Source organism: Poecilia latipinna, unplaced genomic scaffold (assembly GCF_001443285.1).
Source record: "Poecilia latipinna isolate Pla-1442-1.1 unplaced genomic scaffold, P_latipinna-1.0 Scaffold1393, whole genome shotgun sequence".
Taxonomy (NCBI): Eukaryota; Metazoa; Chordata; class Actinopteri; order Cyprinodontiformes; family Poeciliidae; genus Poecilia; species Poecilia latipinna.
In genome coordinates this window covers 165,338-173,842 of record NW_015114009.1, presented here as the reverse complement: position 1 = coordinate 173,842, position 8,505 = coordinate 165,338, and the positions used below count along the sequence as shown (strand labels likewise).

The 8,505-nt window shown below is 38.3% G+C and overlaps 1 long non-coding RNA gene across 1 annotated transcript; it reads right to left on the bottom strand.

The window, feature by feature from the left end:
- Positions 1–484: 484 nt before the first annotated feature.
- LOC106962272 (uncharacterized) lies at positions 485–7,937 on the bottom strand. Its single transcript, XR_001427938.1, has 3 exons — positions 7,916–7,937; positions 7,383–7,549; positions 485–1,709 (listed from the first exon to the last, which is right to left on the bottom strand). It is a non-coding gene; the product is annotated as an uncharacterized LOC106962272 (long non-coding RNA).
- Positions 7,938–8,505: the final 568 nt, after the last annotated feature.

Sequence of the window (8,505 nt, the reverse complement as noted above, 5' to 3'; positions counted from 1 at the left end):
GCTCCTTTCTGTTGAAAATGAGCATCTTAAAATATCTTAAATCTTAAAATACCGGGGAACTGTTACGATTTTTACTTATAAAAATGGAAAGCTTATCAAGATGAATTTATTCAACTTGTAGTTGTTTTGAATAAAAAGCTATTTGCTGGGCTTATCATGGAACACTCATCTTTTGAGTTCTTCTCATGTGCAACAAGGGGCAGCTGTTAAGTGTGGAGGGGGTTGGAGTTCGAATCCCAGGCAGACTGGGGCTGACCACCAGACCACCCGAGCCAAAAACAAATGTTGGGCTGACCGGACTGCTGGAACCACAACTTTTGAAATCTGGAAGCAAATCTCGATTTTGCACGCTGGCTCAAGTAAAGGATGACAAGAAAGGAATTGCAATAAATAGGTTCTTCAACAAAAACAAGAACAGAAAGTTTGAAAACAAATCACAACACACAAAAAAGGAGATTTACAACAAAATAACTATTTACAAAAATAATAAATAATGCCACAATCTATCAGAAAAAAACAAAAACAAAAGCTTCTCTGAAGGAAAATGTGTCATGGTTGCAAATCTCCAAGAATCAAAATGTGAAGATCCAAATGATCACATTTAAAAAACACAACTTTCAGCTTTATAGACATGAAACCCTTCCAGTGTTTCATTCTAGCGTTAGACCAAATCAATTGAATAGTGAACCTGAACGTGGGACATGTGTGGAGAAAATAAAACAAAAATAATAAAATGAACCATTTACAAAAAAGCTCTTTGCAAACTTCCGACACGTTTTCATCATTGCAGTGAGATCTCCTGCTTTTCCTTGGGCCCAATTTTGTTTTACAGCTTGTTTTTAAAAAAAAAAAAAAAAAAAAAAACCACTCCTAAACAGAAACATATGATTCGAAAGCTTTCTGGACTTAGCTTTGAATTAAAAAGAAAGAAAATCTTACAAAATAAAGTCAGACCAATTTTGGCCTCTTAAAAGTTCTCCAATGGCCTTTGAGCTTGTTGATCTGCCTCTTGGCCGTGGCGGTGTACTTGGAGATGACGCCGTGCTGGTTCAGACCTGACGTGCACGGTCCTTCTCCGTCTTCTGCTTGTCCAGGAACGCATCCGTCGCTGCCCACAGCTTTTCTCCTGCGCTGTGCGAGTGACGTTCCAATCCCAGCTACGCGGCTTCGACACAAGTTGAAGGACATGTCGTTATCCAAGCTCCCCGCAGAAGTGATGTTAGCCAGCTAGCCGAGCTAATGTTTCCTTATTCGAGAAAAAGGAAAGGTGGAGAAAAGCCTTTCCCATGTCCATGGCCTCACTGTGGCCTCATGGCGTCGTCCGTGGATAAGGAAGAGATTAAAACCTTTTAAAAAACATGTCGCCACACGGACAGACAGACAGCAATGTGCACACTGGGGACTCAACTGGAATAACAACTAGTCAGTGATTCCAGTTGAGTCTTGAAGCCTGAAAATTAAATCTTTTTGTACATTTATGAGAAAGAGAGAGAGAGAGAGAGAGAGAGAGAGAGAGAAGGAGAAAGACTCCAGGAGACGCACGAAAAGTTAGTGCACCCATCCACGGAGAGCTAACAGGTAGCTGCAGACCAGCAACTGCTTTGCCAAATACTGTCTGATGCTCGCCAACTGCAACTTTTTTTACGTACTCCTCCGCCTTTTCTGCTTTCTGGGGGAAGGCCGCAGTAACTCCGGAGGTCTCGGTGGGACTGAAAGAAAGATAAAAATCGTTCATGCCACAATGGTCGCAGAAAGTAGAAAATATAACGGAAACAAACGCAAGTCTTACTTTAAACTCCTCCCCATTCAACAAAAAGATAAGGAAACAAACTTTAAGATTGTAAATGCAATTTACCCCTTGAAAGAGCTACTGAGAAATTGATTTAATATTGATGACTAAATGCTGATCCAGTGAAAGTGATGTAGAAACAATAGAGCAGATCCCCTACGAATGCAGTCACACCAAAACATGTTGTAATGGCTTATGAAGGTGCATCAAATCAAAAACTGCACTTGCGTAATGTATTTCTAGAGATACGGTAGACTTTGGAGAGTAAATGAAAAACAAAACAATAGAACTCTGTTGTAACCTAATATTTTGTTTGGCAACATTCTTTATTCATAAACAAAGAATGATGTCCAGTTTTTCTTTTTTANAACTTCGTCTTTTCTCTGCAAAAGAAGCAAACATGGATATAAATGAAGAAGGATGAAAAAAATGCAACGGACGAGTGGGGTGGCAAAGTTTAAATACGACAAACATTTTGTTTCATGAAAGCCTAAGAAACTGAATAGACTTTTTAATCCAGCATCAATGACGACTGTCTAAAGATGTGATAGCAAGTGTTTGAGCCTATTAAGAATTAGATACATTTATTTATTGCTAAATTAATTTCCACAGATTTAAAGCCATCTAGCTCTATTGATGTATATTTATTTATGTATGTATTTATTTGTTTGTTTGGCTTAGACCCTCCTCCTCGTCAGTCAGCCTCCTGCTGTGATTAACAGGCAAGAAGCAGCTGTTGGTGCTGATCTGATTGGTGAAGGAGTGAAATGGTTTTTGTACCGCAAATTAACATTTTAGTTGAAGTCAACTCGGAGATGAGGTTTTTTTTTGTTATTTTTGTAAATAAAGAAACTTCTTGGAAACAGGAAAGAGTCTCCGCGAGTGCTTTTATTGTTTTTGAGCGAGTCGAAAACCTCCTCCTGAGGGACGACTCTGGCATTTTTGTTTTCTGGAGCTTTTGGGATGCGAGAGTGGCCATAACAGCAAGCGTGAAGAAATTTGAAACAAGATATTTGATTGTCTTGATATTAAGACGGAACACAATACAATTGTGTTGTGTTCATTCCTAACATTTCTGTATGTTCTGTGTAATCTGCTTAATCTGTATAGTGCACATAGCTCCCACATTTTTATTTATATTATTTATGTTATTTTTATACTGAACATTTTATTTTTATAACAACCTTTGTACATCTGTAAGTACATATTTATGCCCTGTATAGCACTTCTGGATAGATGCAAACTACATTACGTTGCTTGTACTTGTGATGATGCAATGACAGTAAAGTTGAATTCTATTCTATTCTAACACAACCCTCTGTAAATGTCCACATCGGTGAAATGAAACATAAATAAAACACAACCAAGGGCCACAGATGGAACTGGAACCTGATGACAGCTTGCTACAGAACACCGGATTCAAATCAAATGTGTCTCCAATAGTTTGTTATTCAGCATGTGTTAAAAAGACATTCATTAGATTCAAGTTTGGTGGAGCAAGGAGACGTGTGAAATGTGGCAGATCACAGCATTTGCAGCATACTTTAAAAATGTTCAGCGGTGAAGAAAAAACAGGCAGCAACACTTCCAAACTCAAATTTAGAACAACATTTCAATCAGCAAAGGGCTTAATACAGGGGCTGTGTCTTTGAGGTAGTCCCACCTTAGCATTAAACACAATACGAATAGATGGAATGAAGCCAAAAATCTGACACATGGCTTGGAGTTCTACGTTACCATTCTCTTTGCTGGCTCCCGTGGCATTTTGGTGACTGAAATTAAGAAAGAATAAATATTAACGCCACCTAAAGCCATCCTGCATCTAACCAATTAGGTATTCTGTAAAATGGATTTTTTTGGGTCTTATCACTACGTTGCAAATGTTAGATTTGGGATTAGAAATAAATCCTTGAGTTGTGACATTACATAATTCTGGCAATTCTTTAAAATCTCGCTTTTTTAATTGAATGCTAAAGGTTGGCCACAACTATAAATGTAATTAAATGAAATTTACATTCATTAATTTACCAGAAACAAAGGAAAATATTTTGAGATAAAAACATCTTTGGCAAAATTTACCTGCAGCGCGTGGGCCAGGCTCTTCAGTCACCTCGACCTCCTGGCTTGTGCTGGCATTCTTTTGGGAGACAAAAACAAAGAAGCAGTGACTATTAGTCAGTGTAAAAGACACGAAATACATTTTTCCTGAACAGAGCTATCCCAGGAGAGTCAACCTTTATGCTGAAGTCACTCAGTCTCATGTTTTTAATCAGCAGAGCACAATGAAAAATTATTGACTTGTCAGTCACACAAACATATATTGGATATTTCACAATTTCTACTCCGGTGGGTTTGCAAAGATCAAACTTTTTTTTTCTTTTTTTTTTAATTTTTCAATCTTGTGATTTTTTTTTAGTTGTGCCACTTTAAATCCTTATCCTTGCTAATATTTTAAATTTTAATTCTAATCGGTCTTTTATGTTGACACTGGGCAGCATGACCACTTACTTCTTTGAAGATGCCTTGGGATCAAGGGTAGTGTAGGGTAGAACTCTGCACCAGCGAGAGCTCATCACTATTTGTGAACATCTCAAACCGGCTCCGTGAAACACCATTTACCTCCTTCCCCATGTCGGACGCTGGTTACCGACTCGATTAGTTGTTAATAACTATGTCTTTGGGAAGCTCTGCTCTGCACCAGCCAAAACAGTTGTGTCCGGGACAGCCCTCTGGCCCCAGGAGGTGACCAGTTGTGTACTAAAAAAAAAATCAATCACACCTGGTTGCACAGTACTGAACTTCTCACGTTCATCTGATTATCTTCTTTCTCTTCCTGGTATTGTTTTACACCGCAGAGGTTCTGACTCCTCCTGGTCCACAGTGGATAATCTTACACCTAATCGGTGTAAGATATTATCCTAGGGGTCTGGGAGAAATCCAGCAGTGTTTGGGCCTGCCGGCCCGAATTCTCCTTTGACTTGGAGAAGGGGATGGGATCTGCTTCGGTAAAGCTCAGTGGGGGATCGGGATCTCCTCTGGAACTGCTAGCACCTCGTGGAAGCCAGTCTGTGGACGGGAAAAAGATTTGACGAGCGTTAAAAAAAAACAAGGAAATTTTTTTCAAGTCTCTATAGAAAGAACCAAATACACACACACACACACATACACACACACACTCACACAGACACACAATATACTCGATCCAAGGGGACCTAAAGCCTCGTTTACACACAAAACAGATAGATAAAAGAGGAGAACTGTAAACTGAGTTGACGGACACACCATAGAATTACAGCAAGAACCCAAACTCCACAAGAGAAGAGAGGAACAGGAATAATTATCCCAGCTGGAAGGAAATTGAACACATAAGATCCAAGAAACAGAAAAATAGATAGAGAATAGAATTAGTCCTAAAAGAAAAAAAAAACTCTCATAAAGCTGTCTTTTTTTTTTCCTTCTTTTTTTTAAAAAAAACCCTACTATTTTATTATTTAATTATTAAGCCTCTGGCAGAAGGGAAGACGCCGAAAAGATTTAGTTATTGAAATTAATTGTATCCAATTAGCTGCAGTGGAGCAGCTAATTCGAGCCAGCTCGCTTTGCAGGTACTATTCGACTCGTGGATGAACGGTGTAGTTTTTGGATTTACTGACAATATATGTGTGTGTGTGTGTGTGTGTGTGTGTGTGTGCGCGCGTGTGTGTGTGTGACAAAAACTCATGCAACGTGTCTTTTTGCATAAACTCACAAAGTTTCCGCTGGCTTGCTGCCTCGTTCGAGCCATGATCCGTGCAACGTGTCTTGACGCACCTTAACCTTGCAAATAATGATAATGATTTAAAAATATTTTTTCCCAAAACGTGATGACCGGCAAGTTATTTTTGGACAATAATGCTTAATTACTTATCTTAATTAGATTAGAAAAAAAAAAACATCTACAGGTCGCTCTAGAGCGGAAGTGATGTCATGCATCCGATCTGCGGACTCAAAACTAATATTATAAAAAACAAAATTACGTGCAACCGGGCCGTGCTTATGTATGTCAGACACTTTGAGCAATATTTAAATAATAACAATAATAATAATAATTAGAAAAAGTTTGATAAATCGGCCGAACAACTATCAACAAAGGACTTTGATTACCTATCGTGCTCTGCGCGCGCGATGCATTCTGGGAAATGAAGTTCAGAAAAAGAAAAACAAAACAGACGGACTTGGAAAGAGGTGTTGTTCTTGTACAAAACTGACGGATGGACATTCGGTGTTCGTTAACGAAGCACACAGGGGGGGCGGGGAAATCCATCAATAAACAGCCTGTCACTGTTCCATTTTAAGTCATTGTTGATATTTTTCTTTATTTTATTTAGAATTATTTTTCTGCAAGAAGCAGAAAATTGCTCTGCAGAACTTGGAAAGAGCAAGCAGAATCTCTCACATTCTATGGAAAAAGATAACATGCTATATAAAAGATCTAGGTAATAATAATAATAATAATAATAATAATAATAATAATTTAAAAGCAGTTTTTTTCAAAAACTTGAGGAGCGGGGAAGTTATTTTCGGATAATGTTTAAATTGATCATCTTAATTGAATTCGGAGAACATCTAAAGGTCGCTCTGGAGCGGAAGTGACGTGACGGATCTCAACCGCGGAGTCCAAAGAAATAATAATTATTCTACATCAATACATTACCTAAAAGTGGGGCGTGCGCTTGCCAGTCTGTGATTCAGTGCCTCCATCTAGTGGAGACAAAAATCCACTGCACATTCAACTAAAGTTTCTTTTAAGTCAATTCAATAATAAATCTTTATTATGAAATAATGACTTGCATCAGTTCATAATACTGCAGATCATTAGGATTTGCATTATCATGTAATTAGCATTTTACCTGAGATAATGAGTTGGCGTCTGGCACATCCCCCCCCCCCCCGAAAGGAAAAAAAAAACCTTACAAAAACGAGGGAAAAAAAAAAGAAAAGAAACTCTAAAATATATAAAAAACTATTTACAAAAGTAATAAATAATGCCACAATCTATCAGAAAAAAACAAAAACAAAAGCTTCTCTGAAGGACACATTCAAAATAAATTATGGAAGAAAACCCTTCCATAATGTATTTCTAGAGATAGGGTAACCTTTGGAGAGTAAATGAAAAACAAAACAATAGAACTCTGTTGTAACCTAATATTTTGTTTGGCAACATTCTTTATTCATAAACAAAGAATGATGTCCAGTTTTTCTTTTTTAATCTGAATTCCAGTTATATTTGTAATCTCTGAAATGTATTGGATCATTTGGAACACTTGACTGAAACATTAATGGAACTGCCCACCAATCCAGGTCAATCCTAACATACAAATCACCTTGTTGCTCTTTCAGTTCTTGTTCCATTATCAATTGTTACGGATTACTATTATTTATTATTATAAAAATCTTACTCTACGTTTCCATTTCCAAGTCTGCCTCTGCTATGCCTTCTACAGAGTTGCACTGTTGTATTTGTCTTGCCTTATATAAAGTTTATTGATTGAAAAAAATAAAAGAAAAAGAACATCGCCTCACGTGGCACGGCTGCAATTTGGATGAAACTGACCTCTCCCTAGGCAACCCTGACTGTAAGCAGCGAGCCTAATGACTCTCAGTGACATCTTGCTACGATGAACCATCTGTGGAGATCTGCTGGCTGACGCATCCGAATCTCACCCAGTGAGGAGATGATGCACCGTTGAGAACAGCCACATTTCACCTGGTGTGGAAATGCTGCCATCCAGTGTAGGAAAAAAACAACGACCAGCTTAACTTGAGGACCAGAAGGAATAGCAACGAATGCACAATTTTATTCATTAGCAAAACACACACACACACACACACACACACACACAAAGACAGAGGAAACTAGTTCAGCCACCGACAAGGATTCTAAACCTCCAAGAGTCGTAAGCAGAGAAAAAGAGGAAGGAATAGAGGATAAAGATAAAAACATGAAAAAACATCAAAACCCACACTCTAACCCTGCTTCAGCCAAAAGCAACTCTGAAAAGACGGGTTGAGATTTAAAGGCACTGAGTGTTTTGTTCTTTTACAGGACGAGAGGAGGTCAATCATAAAGAAAAAAAAAGAACTCACTCATCAGGTGGTCCTGTACTCACTTTTCTGACGGTTTCGACACGGAGCCAGAGCTGTGTGTTGTCCGAGGGTTTTAAGAAAAGCCGGAGGAGACAGTCCGAGGTGCGCTGAATGGGAAAACGACAAGAAAAAGGGAATTAAATTAAGTCATCATCCAAAATAAAAGCACACCAGAAACACAGAAAACATTATTTTTACATTAAAATCTATAATATGAGCTTAAGGGGCTTTGAAAAGAGGGGGATTGGAACTCAGTGTTTCAGTAGTTTTACTTTTATGGAGGTTTGTTCCAGGTTTGTGGTGCATAGAAGCGCAACCCCCCCGCCTCATCCTCCTCTCCCCCCTGCCCCCGCTCCGCTGCTCAATAACCAGCTGAGCCGTGGAAAAATACATAAATCGAACTAAAATTTAAAAAAAAAACACACACACGACATCTGATGAAAAGTCCCACGTCTACAAATCGATCGAATTTAACTTGTTAAAGATTCAATGATAATGAATTGCTTGTTACGTGACGCGGACCTGAACCTTGCAGTAAATGCAAATAATCAATCAGTAAATAATAATCATTTACAAACTTTTTTTTTTTT